Source organism: Gorilla gorilla, chromosome 13, assembly GCF_029281585.2.
Source record: "Gorilla gorilla gorilla isolate KB3781 chromosome 13, NHGRI_mGorGor1-v2.1_pri, whole genome shotgun sequence".
Lineage (NCBI taxonomy): Eukaryota > Metazoa > Chordata > Mammalia > Primates > Hominidae > Gorilla > Gorilla gorilla.
In genome coordinates this window covers 104,496,756-104,517,337 of record NC_073237.2, presented here as the reverse complement: position 1 = coordinate 104,517,337, position 20,582 = coordinate 104,496,756, and the positions used below count along the sequence as shown (strand labels likewise).

The 20,582-nt window shown below is 38.8% G+C and overlaps 1 long non-coding RNA gene across 1 annotated transcript in view; it reads left to right on the top strand.

The window, feature by feature from the left end:
• The window catches only part of LOC134756900 (uncharacterized), a 222,852-nt gene that overhangs the window by 3,164 nt on the left and 199,106 nt on the right, over positions 1-20,582 (top strand). The window lies entirely within an intron of this gene.

The following is a 20,582-nucleotide window of genomic DNA, read 5'->3' as shown; positions in this document are numbered from 1 at the left end:
CAGAGGGAGCTGTGGAAACCAGCAGAGTCCAGGGTCCTTCAGCCAGGTGTACCCCATGGTTCCCATCCTCAGCCTTTCTCTTCACCGTTGTCTTGGGGCAGCAAGCAGGGTTTTAGAGAAGTGTAATCATTGTGCAGGATAGTGTGAGTGTACACACACACAGGTGTGCATGCATGTACATATACACAAGCACACACATCCATAAACACATATAACATACATACATATACCCACACGCCCACACCACTCCTTTGCTCAGATCAGAGCTAGGCTGTCTGCCTGGGGCTATGCCGAAATGATGATGCCCAAGGACTCCTTTCTCCAGGAATTAGAACAAGTTTTAAACCACATTATCTCACTGACTATGCAGAGTCCTCTGACAAATGGTGTCTTTTCATCCCAGCAGCCTGGGGGAGGTATAGACAGCCAGCAGACAGGATCTGAGGGTCATGCTGCCCAGAAACATGGGGTACACCCTCACCCAATCTTGATTAAGCTCTTCCTTTTTGCTGTTGGAATAGACCAGAGGAAGGAAGGATTGGGATGCCCTGTCACTCGGCTCCAGGCCTTTTAGTTGTTCATGTCATATCAATTTTTCTTTTTTCAAAACGCTTATTTTTAAATGCTAGGAGAAACCCTTTTGTCCTAGATAATAGAACTTGGCTTTTAAGATTGCTGCCAATAAGAGCCTATGGATATCCAAAAGGAAAACTTCATGCTAGTCAAGCTAAAAGACAATCTCCTAGGCTTTCTATGTGTGATACTGTATTAGTCCATTTTCACACTGCTAATAAAGACATACCCAAGACTGGGAAGAAAAAGAGGTTTAATTGAACTTACAGTTCCATATGGCCATGGAGGTCTCAGAATCCTGGCGGGAGGTGAAAGGCACTTCTTACATGGTAGTGGCAAGAGAAAATGAGGAAGATGCAAAAGCAGAAACCTCTGATAAAACCATCAGATCTCATGAGGCTGATTCTCTACCACAAGAACAGTATAGGGGAAACAGCCACCACAGTTCAAATTATCTCCCACCAGGTCCCTCCCACAGCACATGGGAATTCTGGGAGTACAAGATGAGATTTGGGTGGGGACACAGCCAAACCATATCATTCTACCCATGACCCTTCCAAATCTCATATCCTCACATTTCAAAACCAATCATGCCTTCCCAGCAGTCCCCCAAAGTCTTAATTCAGCATTAACTCAAAAGTCCACAGTCCAGAGTCTCATGTGAGACAACGCAAGTCCCTTCCACCTATGATCCTGCAAAATCAAAAGCGAGCTAGTTTCTTCCTAGATTCAATGGGGTACAGGTATTATGTAGATACAGCCATTCCAAATGGGAGAAATTGGCCAAAACAAAGGGGTTACAGGGGCTTCTTCTTCCTCGAGTGAACTGGAGGCGGTTGGAGCACTCAGCAATTTCATTAACATTTTAAATACACAAATGGCAGGTATACTCACTCAGTTGTCTTCTGATGTAAACTGGTGTGAGAGCAAGTCCCTGGGAAAGCTGGTTACAGTTGGGAATGTTCTTGACCCCTGGGGATGGCCAAATGGATAGGTGGAGGCCATTAGGGAAAGCACAGAGTAGTCACCCAGGAGAGAGGAATAAACTATTTCCTGAAGAAGAAAGAAGAGCTCAGAATTGCAGTGGGTCACGAGCTGTGTATGAGACATAGTGGGGTGGTTTCTCCATTGCTGGAAAATCTAATTTTCATAGAGTTGATTTTGGTCATAGGAGTTATTTATTGGGATTCTTTGACTCAGGAAATATGAAATTTAGACAGGACCTAGGGATGGGCTGATAAAAATAGTTTAATGGTCCTAAAAGGGATAATGTAAGGAAGAGACATGGGAACTGAATAGAGTTTAAATTAGAATTGGCACAGAAGGAGGCCATATACTTAGTGATATTGTAAAAGGAGAATGTATGAGAGGCCAGGGGTTTTCTCAAGCAGGACAAAATGAGCAGAACAACCAGGACAACATCCCTTGCTTCCCCTCCTTTCTCTGCCAGCCATAACTTAGAAACTTCTTCCCACTTAAAAGTATTGCTCTGCTTCCTAGCTTTTGCCTCTGATGGATGAGATAATGAAAGCCTTCTTTGGTGGATGTTTCTCTTTTGGATGGGATAAACAATACTTCTCATGAGTAGTCTTTCCCCTTGGATTCTATACACTCAGCAAGGCCAGTTATGGTGCTCCAGGTAGCTGGGAGGTGGCAGGCTCAACTCACATCAGGTGTGGGTCCCAAGATCTAGAATTTAGGAAAAAGGGGTAGAAGCTCATGTAGGTCTCCCATCTCACTTTTCCTAATGCCATTTTCCCATTGATAATACTGTTATTCAGTCTCCTGTTTGATGCCAGTGGCCCCTTCCTAATGGATTCAGAACTCAAATGGGAGAGGGTGTGATTAATTGATCCCCTAAGTAATCTCAACCAACCTGTACAGGCAGAACTGTAGTTTAGTTTTGAAGAAATATTTTATGATTGTGAGATACAGATGGAAATGGATCATGCAGAAGATGAAATCTTTTGAGAAGAACAAAATGAAATAACGAAAACAGGAATGAATGTTGAAATAATATTTTAAATGTTGGACTGAGGGTAGGCTCTCCCAAGTTCCCTTAAGTTTCTGTTGTCTGACAGATAATTAAACCCAAAGAAAGATCCAGTGGAGAAATCTGTGTATGTGTCTTGCTCCCAGGAAGGCTATGGATGGGGGCTTTACTCACGTGATCATGGAGACTTGAATGGCCATGCAGGACTAGGTTGGAAAAACCCTCAAAGATAAAGCATTATGGAGAAATATGGCCAACTATGACATAGGAACTAAAAATTCTTTTTAAATAAAGCAATATGGAGGAACTTTCACAGGCTGTGAAGGTACAGGGCTCTGAAACCCGATTATTCTGCCTGGTGGTGAAGGAAAAGCAAGAAGCCTGTGGCTGGGCAGAACAAGGGAGGGAAGACCACTAGTAGATGGAATCAGTGAGCTACCTCAAGTAAGAACTTGTAGGCTGTGGGAAGACTTGGGAAGCAACAAAATCAATTCACTTAATTACCGTTTCTTACATAAGCCTATTACTAGCTACAAGATTGTTCAACAGACATTTACAATGCAATTACTTTTGCAGATCTAATATAAAATACATTTTAAGCATGATTCATTGGGCTGGGTTACCCCATTCTCAATTTAATCAAAACAGATATTCCAAATCTCTGGCTGCTATAGGCTTTACAGCCACTTATAGGGAGGGTGTCTGTCGTCTGAAGCATAGGAAAGTTGCCTTTTTTTTTTTTTTTTGAGATTGAGTCTTGCTCTGTCGCTCAGGCTGGAGTGCAGTGGTACGATCTTGGCTCCCTGCAACTTTCAGTTCCCAGGTTAAAGAGATCCTCCTGCTTCGGTCTCCTGAGTAGCTGGGACTACAGGCGTGCACCACCACACCAGGGTAATTTTTGTATTCTTAGTGGAGATGGGGTTTCACCATGTTGGCCAGGCTGGTCTCAAACTCCTGAGCTCAGGTGATCCACCCACTTCGGCTTCCCAGGGTGCTGGGATTACAGGTGTGAGCCACTGTGCCCAGCCAGGAAAGTTATCTTTTAAGAGGAAATTTGAAGTTGGGAAAATAGGCAACCTGAAATTTCAGGTGAAATTTGGAAAACCACTTTGACACAGGCCAAAACCAGAAGTTGTCTTCATCTGGTCAAGTTAGTGTGGTTCCTTTTCCAGGACCACTCAGAAAAACTGATAGTATTTTTATGAATATTTCTGCCTTGAGGCTGGTTGCAACACCCCAAACCTGAAGGAAAGACCAGAAACGGAAGACTGTAGCTCTAGCGGAGCCCACTTCCTCTTGTTCTGGAGCATTCACTGCTAGGCTTTCCTGGTGTGAACATAGGAGACATGCCTAGCTCCCCATGGAGGGGGCTCTGAGGCCACCTGCAGAGATGGAGAAACATGACCTGCAGCGAAGGGTGTGGGCATCTAAGCCTGCCATCCACCATAGGGGAACTATGTATTATTCCTCAGCCCTGCCTCTGCTCCTTGGCTATCCTGGAGCCCTGGACACCAAAAGAGCCTTCCCTCCCTGCTGTTACTAAGGAGACAGAACCAAGAGGGAGGAACAGCAGAGGCTGAGCCAGTCCTATGGGATCTGTTTAAGCAAGGCCTTAGCAGAATAGGAATGAATGGAAGGGGACCCCGGAAGGGAAATCCCTGTTAACTTCCCACTGTCCTCACTCACCCTAGAAACTCTGATGCAGTGCTTATTTCCCAAATCTCAAGGAATGGCAAAGCGAGTTAGGCAACAACCACCAAACTCCCACCCAGTCTCAATGTCTGTCTCTTTCTGATTTTGGAAAATGGTGAGTTGGGGATCTAGAAGTTTTCTGCAATTGGGCTTTTCTCTGTTATTGGGGCTCTGGAGGTTGGGGCTCAGTAAATGAGAGTAGGTAGGTCTCTTGGGCCAAAGAGTGAGTTCAGCCCTTCGGTGGACGGATCTAGCATTAGCACTTTCTCTTCTGTGGTACCTGTCCAGAAGGCAGCTGGAGCTATTCTCTACAGCTGCAGCAAATGTCTTCCCCACTCACTATGAACACATCCAGGTATCTAAGTCTTCAGCATGTCAATCCTTTCCTCCTGGTGGGGGACATCCCTCTTCTCACCCTGGATCATGAATCCTACTGGCCTCAGGATACCTACTTTCATCTCCATGGTCTACTTTAATTTTCCTGGTGCGGGAAGTTGCCCCCATATTTTATTAGCATTCAGATTAAGCCCTGCTGGTTTCTCATAACATCACCTACCCTACCAATACAGTTGAGGAAATTGAGGCCAGGAACAGGAAGTGGCTCGTTTTAAGTCGCCACCTTCCTTTTATTTTATGAAGGGGCTGTTTTTCAAAAGAATGTTCAAAATTTGCCTACAGTCATTTTCCAGTAAATACTTTGGGGTACTTGTGATGCAATGGCTTCCTCTAATTTGCTCATGGCTAAAACATTGAAACCAAATGATATCCCTTACCCGAAAGTGACCCTCCTCAAGGGGCCACCATGCTCCTTCCCATTCCCTTACTAGGAAAAGAAACACTTGAGCAACCACCGTGGAGAGGCAAGTTTGGAATTCTAAAAGCAGTTTTTTGAAAATGCATCAATGCAAAGGTAGCTTTTGGAAATTGATCTTGCCAGGTTATCTTAAGTCTGAATTTTCATTAAACTTTTAAAGTATAATTCTGGTCATATAATCTTGGTGAGAATTTTAAATGGCTTCTGACAAATTTTCTTATAATTAGACAAATACGACACGCACATGAACACACACCCCCCCCCATAGCATGCGCACAGGCGCACACATGCACGCACACACACACACACCCCCCACGCACACATCTCTTACTCAGTCCACATGCTACATTCCATTTTATTTTTTAGTGCATGATCTTGTAATTAAGAAGCAAATTTTCTTTGAAGAGACAATTATAGATGGTTAGCGGGAAGCTCAAAGAATGTTCCCTAGTATTAGTCAAAGACTATTTGCATTACCACTTAGAAATCTTGCTGAAGTTTCAAAATAATAAAGTGAGAATGCTTATAAAAATGTCAAGAACACTTCTCTGCTTAAAGCTGTAATTATTTAAAGAATTGGTATGTCACTGCAAGAGTTCAGGATAGATATCTCCTCTCTGCATTCTCCTCCACATGCAATTTGTAGAATCTTGGAGCACCTGAGCTGCAACTCAGAAAGTGTACAAAATCATTTTATCTAACTCCCTTACAATACAAATAGGGCAACCAGGTACCCAAGAAGCAAAGTGACTTGAACAAGGTCACACGAGAGCTGGGTATAGAGTTGGACCAGGGTGCCCTGGACTCCTGAATCTCAGTTCTGATGGTCCGGTGTCTCGAGCTGTTCTTATCCAACCTGAAATGAAAGGCAGTTTTTCAAAAACATACTTTCTTCATCTAATTAATCTCTAAGTAGGGAAAGACCAGGCAATTGGATGAGCAGAAACAGAAAAAGCCAAGTATATGTAAAAGTAAGTCTACTTTAGCACCGTTGAAGGGATAGGTGATATTCATAGGAGTAGAAGCAGAACCCATGGCTTTATTTATTTTGGTAAATATGGTATTCAAATTAGTTCCTAAAGAAACTAACATATTAAATGTTTGTGTGGGAGCCCCCATTATGCAACTGACTCTGTAGGCATCACAGTGTTTCTGTAATATAAGTTATGGTATTTCCCGGAACCCTCAATCACTTTGCATTGCTCTATTTTTTTCTATTTTTTTTCGTCTATCACTGTCTAGCTGAACTATCTAATTTACTCATAGTACTTATTATTTTTACTTATTTCCCCTGCTCCCCGGACCTCCACCCAACAGAATTTAAGCTCCACCAAGAAAGGAATTGTTGTGTTTGTTTGTTTACTAAAGTAACCAAGTACCTAGGATTTTTACTTGGCCCATAGTAGGTATTCACTCAATGTTTGTTGAATTAATGGATAGAGGAGTGCTCCTGTACTTTCTTTATGGTTGGGAACATCTGCAGAAGGTACCTACTATATCTTGTTCCTGACCACTTACTCCTCAGATGCTTGGCTGATACCATCCTGCATTGACATCTTATCAAAATGTCTAAGGAATGGAAACACATTGCAAGTACCCTGAAATATGGTAGTGGCAGCAGAAATTCCAAAAAAGGAATAAAATAGAGAAATTTGAGATTCAATTTGAGGAACTTGAACTATTTCACATAAGGATAGGGTAGTGTTCTGCGGTATAACTGCTGTACAGGGCCTCAGAAGACTTTCTAAGTCCTGCAAACCCTTTTCCACATCTGCACATGTCATTTATTTATGTTTTTATTTATTCATCATCTGTCCATCCATCCATCCATCCATCCATCTATCCATCCACTCATCTAGTCATCCATCTAATGTATATTTCTTAAAAAGTTTCTGTGCCTCCAGCATTATTTTAGGAGTTGGAAACATAACAGTGAACATGACAGCAAGGGTCCAGCTTTACTGGCGGTTATAATCTTTTTTTTTTTTGGAGAGGGTCTTGCTGTATCTCCCAGGCTGGAGTGCAGTGCTTGAGGTTATAATCTAACACGTGAGCCAGAAAGGGGCCTGAAAACATTAAAATTAATCATTTGAATTCGTGATATGTACTCTGAAGAAAATAAAGCAAGGAAAAGAAAAAGAGATTGTTAAATTGCATAATTTCAAAGTCCCCTTCTCAGCTCTTATATTTGTAGACTCCGTGATATCAGCTCCTCATTTTAAAAAAACACCCCATGGTTTAGCCACCCAAATAAAACCAAGTGAAGTTCAGGAAATACTATATCTAAGAGCCCTCCATGTACGTGTTATAAAGGACCATCCCTTAACTAGGATTTGATAATTATGCTTTGACATTTTAAAAATCTTAGTTTCATTTAAGTGGTAAATATCACGTAATTGTTCACACAGTAAATATCAGGTAATTATTCACATGTAAAATAAAATGCTTCTTGTTGTATTGATTCAATAAATATTATTGAGCACCTACTATATGGCAGGTACTATTTTAGGTGCTGAAGTTACCAGGAGGAATAATCTCTTTCCTCTTGAGAGACTTACCATCTCCTATAACTTGTGAACAAATAGTGACAGGGCACCAAGCCAGTGGTAAGATCTTTTAAGGTGATGTTGGCATGCAGTGCTGAGGAAGCACAGGGGAGAAAGTGACTGACACTGGGGTGGTAGGGGAAGGTCAGGGAAACTCTCAAAGAGAAGTTGACTTTTAAGCTGGGTCTTAGGGAATGAGAAGCCCTTGCATGTACTTACCATTCGTCTATATTTGAACTAAGTCAAGATGAGGCAATGAGATCATTTGTCACTCCAAAAAGGCCCTTGATATGGGAATAGTTTGTCCTGATTTGAAAAGAACAGCACGGTCATTTTGGCATGAACAAGCCACAACATGAGAGTGAAACTTTAGCAGTTCCAATGATACACAAGGAATGTGTGCAACTGTAGCTTTTTTAATAGAGAGGAAAAAAGGATAATAAGATAAAATTGAATCTCATAACAACTTCTGGAAAAAACTTGCGAAGACCATAAACATTTACCAAATGCCTTGTAATGCCCTCACTTTATTGCCATTGAGAAAATTAAAGCCTCTGCCAGAAGTGGCCTGCTGAGGTCTTAGCTCCATATGCCCTGGTGACAACCTCAGTGTCATTCTAGTGAATGAGTCAGAGTCCACCATGCAGTGGGTCCCGCCCAGTGTGTCTGTGATGGCTAGAGGAGGGGAGCTGGCCAAGAGGCCTTGGGCAGACACAAAGTATTCCTTCTACTCTAAAATCCTAGCTCAGGTTCAGTCATAAAATTATGACCCTTGTGTGTACTGGTATGCACATTAGGTCATTTAGTTCTCACAATGGGCTGTGAAATAGGATCATCTTTTCTTCCCTTTATGGACAAGGTGGCTGAGGGAAGGACAGGTGAAATAACTTCTCTCATTTGTAGAGCTGGACAGTTGTAGAGGTAAAACCTTATGGTTTTATGAATATCAAAAAAAAAGATTAGTTGGGAATTTCAGAAATGATGCAAATGAGGAATTATTGACATCTGTTTGCAACAACATGGCAGAGCATTTATGCAGAGAAACATTCCCAGTGCAGGAAACACAAAGACAGATCAAGTAGCTGTGTCAAAGCATGACTGAGCGCATGGTAAAGTATGAAAAACACTGGGAGAAGGAAAAAAAAAACACAAGAAAGTGTGATTCCAGAAGTATAAACAAGTTCAGATTGCCTGATGAAATCTGAAGATCTTAGATTCTTAGTTTTAATGGGCCAGGAAGGCAGAGCATAGGAGACAAAGTCCAGGGCTTAAGCACAGTGAGATGTGACAATAGGAATTATTGCAAAGAAAAAAAAAAAGAATTTCCCAAGATGCCCAAAATGTGTGACCTAAAATAAAAGTTGCTCCACAGAGGGACCGTTTTAGCTTGATTCTTGGTGGAGTGGCCAGGCAGGTGTGAAAGGGATGGTAATATGTCTCCTTTGAGAATTTCCAACCACAAACCTACCTATGTCCATACTGGTGCTGGAATTCACTCTACCACTTTGGGCCAAAAGCCCCAAAGTAAAAAATTTAGTTTAATATGCCCCTGGTCAGTATTTTCCAATGGATTGTTTAGTTGGGGTTCTACAGTGAGAAAATAGAAGGAAAGCAAAATTTGAAGAGATAATAGGTGAGAACTTTGCAAAATTGGCGAAAAACACAAGTCTCAGTAGATTCAATAAATATCAAGGAAGATTAATAAAAAAAATCCACTTCTGAAATTTCAGAATAACCAAGATGAAGAAAATATCTTAAAAACAAATAGAAAAAAAAAATCATCCAAGAACTGACAACTTGGCAGCTGACTTCTTAACAATCTCTTTCTGCTGAAGGCCAATGTGAATTACTCCTACAAGTGTGGTGACTTTCTTCATCTACTGTTCTCTTGGTATGGGAACCAGAAGTGGCCAGTTACAGCCAGAGCTTAAAAGTTCAATGAAACAGACTCTCATTGTGTTCTCCAGTGGGAGTATTTACTGTCTGTGAAGGAGCAGGATTTTCTACATCTGCAGAGCCTAGGACTTCAGGGATGAGAAGCATAAATCCCCAACTGGGTCACTGGGGATCATGATAATTGTATCTACTCTGCTTCCACCCCTTGGCTCCTAGACCCATGTATTCTACCTGTGGAGGAGTTATTACTGCATAAAGATTATTGACTTAGAGTATAGACCACCTCCTGGAGGTTGGTGCCCCATCCTAGCAAGGTCCCCTCTCCGAGATGGCACTATGGTTCATCTTCAAGAGGCCATTCTGCTATTCATTCTGTCAGACTGGTGGGGTTAGGGTGAGATGGATTGTGAAAGAAACAGTGGATTCCCTTGATGCCCACTGCTGTACTCCCTTTGCTGGAAAATGGGGCCTTTGATCTGAAACAATGTTGTACAGGATCCTATGTTGGAGACATTCACTTCACGAATTTCATTATAAAAAAATTGACCTATTATCTATTAATTTCAGTTATGCTTCCCAGATTTCCACAGTTAACTTTCTCTTGATAAGGAATAAACATTTTCTTTTCCTCATGGCTCTGTTTGGAATTTAGAATGAATTCTCATACCAGTCAGATTTTTGTTAATGCAGGACTGAAACAAATTTGTAGCAGGAATGTTTAATGCCAAGCAAGCCACGGAATCCATGTGACATTTATTTGTAACATTTGTTAGTAGTATATTTAGCACCTCGATTTTGCAAATAGGAAAGTTATTTTATATGCAATGAGGTGGGAGTAATTGTGATGTTTATGAGACCTGTGGATTTTTTTTTTTTTGACACTGGAGTGGACAACAGCAGAAAAGGATTTACTCCAAAGTTGCCAAAGCTGAAGCTTCAGAGCAGCTCACTTGCTCAAGCCCCTTTCATGTGGTCATGTGATTTTGTAATATCTTTGAAGAAAGAGATTTGTGATTTGTTGTGATTTTCTTTCTCATTCCAAATCCTCACTTTTATAATTTACATTGTAGTCATAATTTAGTGTTCTTTTTCTTAAAGAATATACCCGCCCCCCAATTCATTGTCTAAAAACTGGGTCTGCCCTTTAACCAAAATGAGCAGGAAGTTGCTCCCTGCTTAAACGTAAATATTTGCACTCCACTAAGAGACAGACAAGTTAGTGCTTATTAGCCTGAGACTGCCTAGGCTGAGTTTTTGAACGTTAACATGTTTCCAGGCCCTGGCTGACTCTGCTTATATAATGGCTTGTCTTCTGAATTAGAAGTGTGCCACTAATGACTTACATATGAACAGTATAAATACCTACATCATTACAGTTTGAGTCTCTGAATAACTTACAAGTTAGTTATCATAGATGAGGAAATGAGAATTAGATAATTTAAATAACACACTCGATGTCTCAGGGTCGGAGGTGGCAGCTGTAACTCACAATTAGCCTCTGATGTCTCACCCACGGGCCTTGCTGCTCTGTCATAGTGTCCTCTCAGTGGAATATTTATCCAGATCTCTATGACAATTTTTTTTCCTATTAAAATGGCACCATTATGGGCATGGCTATGTTCCAACTATTATTTATGAATATTGAAATTTGAATTTTATATAACTTTCAAATGCCGTAACATATTATTCTTCGGTTGTTTTTTGCAACCATTTTAAAAAGTAAACACCATTATGAGTTCATGGGCTGTACAAAGGAAACAATGAAACAAAGCTCTAGTTTGCTGACCCCTGAAATAGAGGAATGGTCACCAGAAAGAGACAAACTGTCTTTTTAGGCTAGCAAGACAGTGATATAACTGAAGATATCACCACCTCTAAAATATGAACATGCCAGTCTGATGGGGATCTGGTCAACCAAAGCAACCACAGAAGAAAAGACAAAGGAGAGTCCCAAGGCTATCATGAGCAGTGCCAGTTCCTCCATGACTTAGGGAAGGTCATCTTAGCCAGTGGAGGTCACATATTGAGACTATTTTTAAGAGTTCATTTTGTAATGGGAAAGGATATCTCAAGTGACACTAGTTGAATATTTCTTTCTTTTTTGTTTGTTTGGTTGGTTGTTTTTGGAGACAGAATCTAACTCTGTCGCCCAGGCTGGAGTGCAGTGGCACAATCTCAGCTCACTGCAACCTCCACCTCCTGGGTTCAAGCGATTCTCATGGCTCAGCCTCCCAAGTAGCTGGGATTTCAGGCACATTAACCACGTCTGGCTAATTTTTATATTTTTAGTAGAGACGGGGTTTCACCATACACATTTTTTAATTTAAAAAGAAATCTTCGGCCCAGCATGGTGGCTCACACCTGTAATCCCAGCACTTTGGGAGACCGAGGCGGATGGATAACTTGAGGTCAGGAGTTCGAGACCAGCCTGGCCAACATGGCGAAACCCTGTCTCTACTAAAAATACTAAAATTAGCCAGGTGTGGTAGTGGGCACCTGTAGTCCCAGCTACTTGGGTGACTGAGGCACAAGAATTGTTTGAACTCGGGAGGCAGGGGTTGCAGTGAGCAGAGATCGTACCACTGTACTCCAGCCTCAGTGACAGAGTGGGACTCTGTCTCCAAAAAAAAAACTTCAAAAAGTGCATATATACATATATATGTGTGTGTGTATATATATATATATATATATATATATATATAAAATATACTTAGCAAAGTAAACATGTATTTATAAATATATATTATAAATAAAATTATCTGGTTGACTCTTATCTTAACCACTTGCTACTCTATGAACTTGTTAAATTTTTTTACTCTTCTGTGTTTCTCATACCTATCATAATGAGTTATTTTGAGAAATAAATGAGAAAATGGATATGAAATATCTAGCGCATAGGAAATACGTAGTATATAGAAAGTACTACATAATAACTCTCACTATATTTGCTGTTTACATTACATAAAAACATATGCATGTATACATACACATATATGATATGTTATGTATCATATTGTATATCTATAAACACACACCAAGGAAATATATCGTAATAGAGATCCTTCTATATCTGCTGTTTTGAAATTTGCTTTTTTCCCTTCATATATTATGGATAGCCAGGGGACAATACAGAACTGGGGTTAAAAGCATGGCTTCTGCTGTCTGACTACTTGGGGTTGAGTTGTGGCTTCATCATCATAAGAACTTGGGTAAGTGACTTCAATTCTCTAGGTTGTAGATCTTTTCCTGGAATATGATGATAAAAGCATTACCTACTACACAGAGTTGCTGTGGGGATTAAACGAGAAAATATATGTAATAGCACACTGCAAATTCAAGTAAATAAATACAAGTCATTAGCATAAAGCCCAGCTTATAGTAAATGATCAAATATTATTCTAAAAATGAAAATGTATTATTTAAGTAAAATTATAATGACCTAGAGTATTTATTCAGCTTTCTCATAAAATTCTTAGCATGGCAGCAAGAGAGAACACATGGGAAAAATATGTTTGAGGAGGAAAAAAGAACGATTAATTTGCCTCCTGTAGAAAGGACAACAGAACATCTACAAAGTAAGACTGTGACTTAACAGTTAGGATAATGCTTTGCATTTGTGCGGCATCATTAATAAAGCAGTTTTCCGAAACCTTTTGGAAGACACTTCTAAGCACGAATCTGGATCTTCTCCAGATTGCTGTGATAATTAGGCTGTGGATATGCTTTCAAAATGTGACTCAAGACCTATTTTAACCGTAAATTATTCACTTTTTAAAAGATCTCTCTGATATATGGAATTTCCTTCAAGACAAGACCATAACTTTCTATGTTATTTATGGAGTCACCTTTGAAATATAGGATGGATTGATTTTTTGCAGTTTTATTTATGTTGTATATAAGGCAATTTGAGTTAATTTCAGAAAATGTAAGTGTCTGGAGACACGTGAAAAAGGAAGGTGTCAATGCCATCAAAAGAGCTTGTCAAAAGGTAAAAATTTAAATTATTGATTGGTTTTTACGTTTGTGTCTGTGACATCAGGGAGTTTCTGCAACCAGATTTCCAGTGAGATAAATTAATCAGCTAATGCTGCAGAGACACTAAATGAGATGACAGGCAGCTCCCACAAAGCAGATGCTCAATTAATGTGAGTCACAATCAATTATACTATTTATTGAGGGTTTTCCTGTGCCAGCAGCTTCTAGTTGCTGTCTTATTTAATTTAAATCCAGAAAACCCTATCAGGAAGGTGATGTGATCACAGAGTTACAAGTGAGAAAATCCAAACTCAAAATAGTTCCATTCAGAGACTACACAGACTGAAAAGGATTGGATGAGTTCTGCTCTTTTTTTTTCATGAGTCATATTTCTTCATTCTTATTTAAAAAGAGGATTTCTTAGGCTGGGAGTGGTGGCTCATGCCTGTAATCCCAGTGTTTTGGGAGACTGAGGCAGGAAGATTGCTTAAGACTAGGAGTTGGAGGCTGCAGTGAGCCATGATTGCACCGCACTGCAGTCTGAGTGATAAAGTGAGATCCCAACTCTTAAACACACACACACACACACACACACACATATATACACCCCATACACAAAAAGTTTTCCCTCCTTTCCTTTCTTCTTTCTTTCCTTTAGCAAGTGGACCACCCTATGGATAAAATACAAAACCTTGCTCTCTTAATGTATGAGTATGTGCCTGTGTGTGTGCTTTTGTACAGAGGTACTTGTTCTTTTTCAATGGAAAGACCAACCCCATAATAAGTCTGATGAATAAATTGATCTCTATTAAAAGTATTTGGAAATACACATTTTCTTCAAAGAGAGATGATGGGAGGGAATTACATATAAACTTCACTGCATGCCATATTTATTACGTCAAAGATGTTTTTTAAATTATACTGCTTACGGGAGAAAATTACATGTAAACTTCACAGAATGTAATCTTTATTATGTCAAATATGTTTTCCAAATTGTAATGCTTATTAGAGTCTGCTATATATTATAGTTACTTAGTCATTCATCTGCCTACTTGAAGGAGGAGTGAGCTCCTTAATGTCAAAAATGATGCCTAAATCTCCTTTTACCAATTCCAGTATTAAGTTGAAATGAAAAAGATTTTGAAAAGATAATGACGTTATTGATAATTCACTGGATTACAACTCCAACTGATACATTATTCTGAGTTCTTCTGTGGGTGTACAGCCTCAATAATGCCCTGCTAAGATTGTAGAGAACATAGATATGGTGAGGAAAATGCTTCTTTCAAGAGAAGGAAATATGAACATTCACATGTAGATTGTTGAGGTGGAAAAAGCTCATCCACGTGGAATAGGGCAAAATTTGGCACACACTGAGGCAGTAGAAAGCACTGTTCTGAAGCTAGGAGTACTAGGTTTTGGTATCAACTTTAGTACTAACTAGTCATGAAACTTTAGACTATTTAGCTTTGCGGGGTTTTGATATTATTTGTGAAACAAACAAGCAAGCAAACAAACAAAGTGCTGAGTTCACAGAGCAGGGCTGACTGAATCTGCCTACTCAATCATTAAGATACAGAATAAGTAGTCCATTTTCTACCTTTCTAATCACCAGGGAAAAAATTACAAGTGAAAACATAATTCATATAAAGACAGATTTTTAATGAAGCAAATAAACATTTAAATCACAAACTCTTGAAAAATTATCAAGTGAGAACTAATGTATTTTACAAGCACAAACATAAAAGAGCCAAGATTCTCTCTTTAAGAAACAAAGACTTTCAGATTAGACTCCACCCCCCAATTGAAGTATATCTTATCTAAAAGAGATACGTCTAAACCATATAATGCAGAATGATAAAAATAAAAGGATGGGCAGGATATAACAGGAAAGGGCAATTAAAAGAAAAGCAAGAATTGTGATAGCAACATAAAATAGAGTAAAAGTAGAGAGAAGAAGAATTGGAAAAAACAAACTCAAGGAGAAGTGGAAAAATAGATCAATAGCCAGGAAAAAAAGTGATCAAATTAGTAAACATCAGAATACTATTCATCTAAACATTTTTACAAATTTTAAACTTAAATAATTTTTTTACTTACATATTTTTGCTTGCGATTTGTTTCTTAATAGGCTTTTTAAAAAACCGATTTTAGGTTCACCTCAAAACTGAACAGAAGGCACAGAGATTTCTCATAGATCCCCTGCTCCTACAGATGCATAGCTTCCTCTATTATCAATATCCCTTACCAGAGTGGTACATTTGATGAACCTATATTGATATATCCTCATTACTCCAAATTCATAGTTTACATTAGGGGTCACTTTTGGTGTTGTATGTTGTCTGGGTTTGTACAAATTTATAATGACATGTATCCACATTATAGTATCATACAAAGTAGTTTTATTTCCTTAAATATTCACTGTGCTCTAATTGTTCATTTCTTTCTCCCTCCCAACACCTAGCAATAACTGATCTTTTTACTATGCCTTTTCCAGAATGTCATGTCCTTGAAATTATACAGTATATAGACTTTTCAGACTGACTTCATTCACCTAGAAATATGCATTTAAGTTTCCTCCATGTCTTTTCATGAATTGATAGTTCATTTCTTTTTAGTGCTGAGTAATACTTCATTGTCTGGATGTACTACAGTTTATGTATCCATTTACCTACTGAAGAACATCTTGGCTGCTTCCAAGTTTTGACAATTATGAATAAAGTTGCCATAAAACTTCCGTGTGCAGGTTTTTATATAGACATACATTTTTAACTCCTTTGAGTAAATAGATGGAGAGATATTCAATGTTCATGGATAAGAAGACTTAATATTGTCAAGATGTCAATTTTTTCCAACTTAATCTATAGATTCAATGCAATCCAAGTTAAAATCTCAGCAAGTTATCTTATGGATGTTGACAAACTGATTCTAAAGTTTATATGAAGATTTTAAAAAACACCTAGAATAGCCAACACAGTATTGAAGGAGAAGAACAAAGTTGTAGGACTGACCCTACTTGACTTCAAAACTTACCATAAAGCTACGGTAATCAGGAATGTGTGATATTGTTGAAAGAACAAACAAACAGATCAGTGGAACAGAATAGAGACCAGAGACCAGAAATAAATCCACACAAATACAGTTCATTGGATTTTGACAAAAAGCAAAAGCAATAAATACAATGGAGAAAAGATAGTCTTTTTAACAAGTGGGTGCTAGGACAACTAGATATTCACATTTAAAAAAATCTAGACACAGAATTTGCACCCTTCAGAAAAATTAACTCAAAATAGATCACAGACTTAAATGTAAAATGTAGAACTATGAAACCTCTAGAAGGCAAAATGGGAAAAAACTGAGATGACCTTGAATATGGGGATGACTTTTTAGGTATGACAGCAAAGGCACAATGAATGAAAGAAACAGTTAATAAACTGGATTTATTAAAATCTAAAAATTTCTTCTCTGTGAAAGACATTGTCAAGAAAATAAGCAACAGACTGGGAGAAAATGTTTGCAAAAAACATATCTGATAAAGGACTATTATTTAAAATATAAACAGAATTCTCAAAACTCAGCAATAGAAAACAACCAGATTAAAAAATGGGCCAAAGACCTAAACAAATATCTCACCAAAAAAAAGATATACAAATGGGAAGTTAGCATATTAAAAGATGATCTATCTCATGTCATCAAGGAAATGCAACTTAAAACAACAGTGAAATACCACTTCACACCTATTAGGATGGCCCAAATCCAGAACACGGACAATGCCAAATGCTAGAAGGTGAAGATACCAGAACTCTTATTCATTGCAGATGAGAATGCAAAATGGCACAGCCACTTTTGAAGACAGTTTGGTGGTTTCTTATAAAACTAAGCATATTCTTATATATGACCTAGCAATTGTGCTCCTTTGTATTTACCCAAAGGACTTTAAACTTTTAAAAAACAAATACCAGAAAACATGCTTCAAAACCTAAGAGATATAAAACTCAACTTTATAAAATAGCATAATTATAATATTGAAACCTAGACAAAAATAACAGACACCAAAGAATTCAGACCTATCTCACGTATAAATGAAATTTTAAAAATTTTCCATACACAAAACACTAGGAAAATAAATCCAGCAGAATATTAAAGGAACCATACATAATGTCCAATGTGAGTTTTTGAAAGGAATATAAGAATAATTTTATATTAGAAAAACGGTTGGGAGGTAGGCAGGAAAGAATGTGGTACTTGGGTGGCTAGGGAGAGTTCACATGTAAGGCGCAGGTGGAAAAGCCCGTGGAGTAACTGATAGATGGAGCCGGTGAGAATTTACTTGGATAACGTCACTGAGTCATTGAAACTAACTTGACTAAACATCTCTTGGACATCATGGCATTGGCCTAACAACATGTCAATCATTGAACCAAAGAGGAGAAAATGATATATGGGCATTTCTGTGATTTCCCCTAAGTCAGAGAAAGATAACATTCATCTTTAATTTCTGATGTTAAAAAGCCTTTATTAACTGAAAATAGAATATGCCAATTTAATTAGAGATAGATGGATAATCAATGGCTACAACTTGATAGTGGGAAGATGGAAAGCCAACTCATGCTATTCAGAGAATTTAAATTGAATCCAACCCATTACCACTGCTCCATATTGGGTGGCGAAAAAAGGCACAGTAAACCTTTTCATTGTGAAAGTCTAAATGTTGAGTAAGTGAAGATACAGCAGGCCAGTTGAACTTGATTTGTTCTCTGCCCAACATTAATCATTTGCCCTGAATCTCTACTGAGTCCACCATACATCACAGTTTTTAATCCTAGGAACCTGAAGTGATCACAGAGTTACTAGGAAAACTTCCTTTGCTACTTAATGTTTCTTTATGCATCTTATTATACACTTCATTTTGAAGTCATCTATGCATGGTTCATCCTTGAAACCTTAAAACATCTATTATTTTTTACATTTGGCAATAATCTTAAGTATGGCCTATATTATGGACTGAATTGTGTCCTCAAAAAACTGAAACAAAACAAAACAACAATAAAAAACTCTTCAAAACCTAATGCCCCCAGTACCTATGAATATGACCTTGTTTAGAAACAGGATCTTTGCAGATATAATCCAGTTAAAATGAGTTCATATGAGATTAGGGTGGGCCCTAACCCAAGGACTGGTATTCTTATAAAATTAGGAAAATTTGAGCATGCAGACATGCTGAGGAAAGACAGCCATGTGAAGGCAGGCATAGATAGCCTCTGTCACAAGTCTGGGAATGACTGGGGCTACTAGAAGCTGGAAGATACTAGGCAGAATTCTTCCTACAGGCTTTGGAGCAAGCATGCCCTCTTTAATTGTCTGACTCTTTAACAGTTAAAGAGTCGTCTTATAGGCATGTGTTATATAATTTATTATATTTTAATATTTTCTGTATCACTTAGAGGCTAGGTTTTCTAGGCTTTTCTTCTGAGCATTCAGCAGACAATTAACTATCACTTTCCATCTTCCCACTATCAAATTGTAGCCATTGCTTATCTATCTCTAGTTAAATTGGCATACATATCCTACCCCAGTGTGCCCTGCAGTGTTATGGCACCCCTGGGAAACGAATAATGGGTGTGGGTATGTTCACACTTGTAAGTGTTGCTTTTCTTACCATGACTTGTAATTCTCAAAACCACATTAATAAAATTATCCAAAGAAATGTTTTAATAGAAACCCAATTTCTATTATTTTAAATTAAAAATCATGCCATTAGTCATTTTCCAGATCAGGAAGAGATACTGCTGCAAAATCAAGTAACAAGAGGATGTGGTGTGTTAGAGAAGGTTGGGAATCATTATTAATTGCTTTAAAAATTCTAAAAACTGACTGTCAGTTCTAGTTATCAATCCATAATATAATAATATATGTCTAATAACAATATATTTTAAAATTCTGTCCTGTTATTCATATATCTATAATTTATAGAGCTTTTATTAGGTTCTTAGCAGCTCATGAATGAAGCAAAAATCCTTCTTTAAAGGAACTTAGAGTCTTTCAGGGAAGCAAAGACATTTAGCTAAAAAGTATCTTACCTGATAACAAAAAAGGGAGGGGAGAGTAGAGTAAATTACTCAGAAATTCAAAGGGGAGAGAGAGATCACTTTCAGTAGGAATGAGGGATTGCTTTCACTAGGCACAGAAGACATGAAGAAAAGGTGAGTCAGTCCTTGAAGTTGAACACAAGAGCAAGACTATTGCAGGGGAAGGGGCAGTTAAGCCAAAAGACAGAGTTGGCAATCATACAAGTCAACTATGACTTGAAGAACAGCAAGTAGAGCTACTCCTAACAGGTCTACAGCTATGCTGTTCCATTAAAACATCCATTAAGATCAAGTAAAATCAGTGAGTTATCTAGATAATATCATCATCAGGATCAAGGACTCCAGAGATATAAAAGCGGGTGGAGTGAATTTAAGTAGAAAATTTGCTTTCATGACTCATAAGATAATATTTGGGAGAAGAGTAGCGTTGTAATTGTGTGTATACAGTGGCTTGGGATGGTGTGTGTGCAGTGGGTTGGAATGACAAGTGTGAAGTGGGTTAGAATGGAGTGTGTGAAGTGGGTTGGGATGGTGTGTGTGTAGTGTGTTGGGATGGTGTGTGTGCAGTGGGTTGGGATGGTATATGTGTAGTGTGTTGGGATGGTGTGTGTGCAGTGGGTTGGGATGGTGTTATGTAGTGTGTTGGGATGGTGTGTGTGCAGTGTGTTGGGATGGTGTGTGTGCTGTGTGTTGGGATGGTGTGTGTGCAGTGGGTTGGGATGGTGTTATGTAGTGTGTTGGGATGGTATGTGTGCAGTGGGTTGGGATGGTGTGTGTGCTGTGTGTTGGGATGGTGTATGTGCAGTGTGTTGGGATGGTGTTATGTAGTGTGTTGGGATGGTGTGTGTGCTGTGTGTTGGGATGGTGTGTGTGCAGTGGGTTGGGATGGTGTTATGTAGTGTGTTGGGATGGTGTCTGTGCAGTGTGTTGGGATGGTGTGTGTGCAGTGGGTTGGGATGGTGTGTGTGCAGTGGGTTGGGATGGTGTTATGTAGTGTGTTGGGA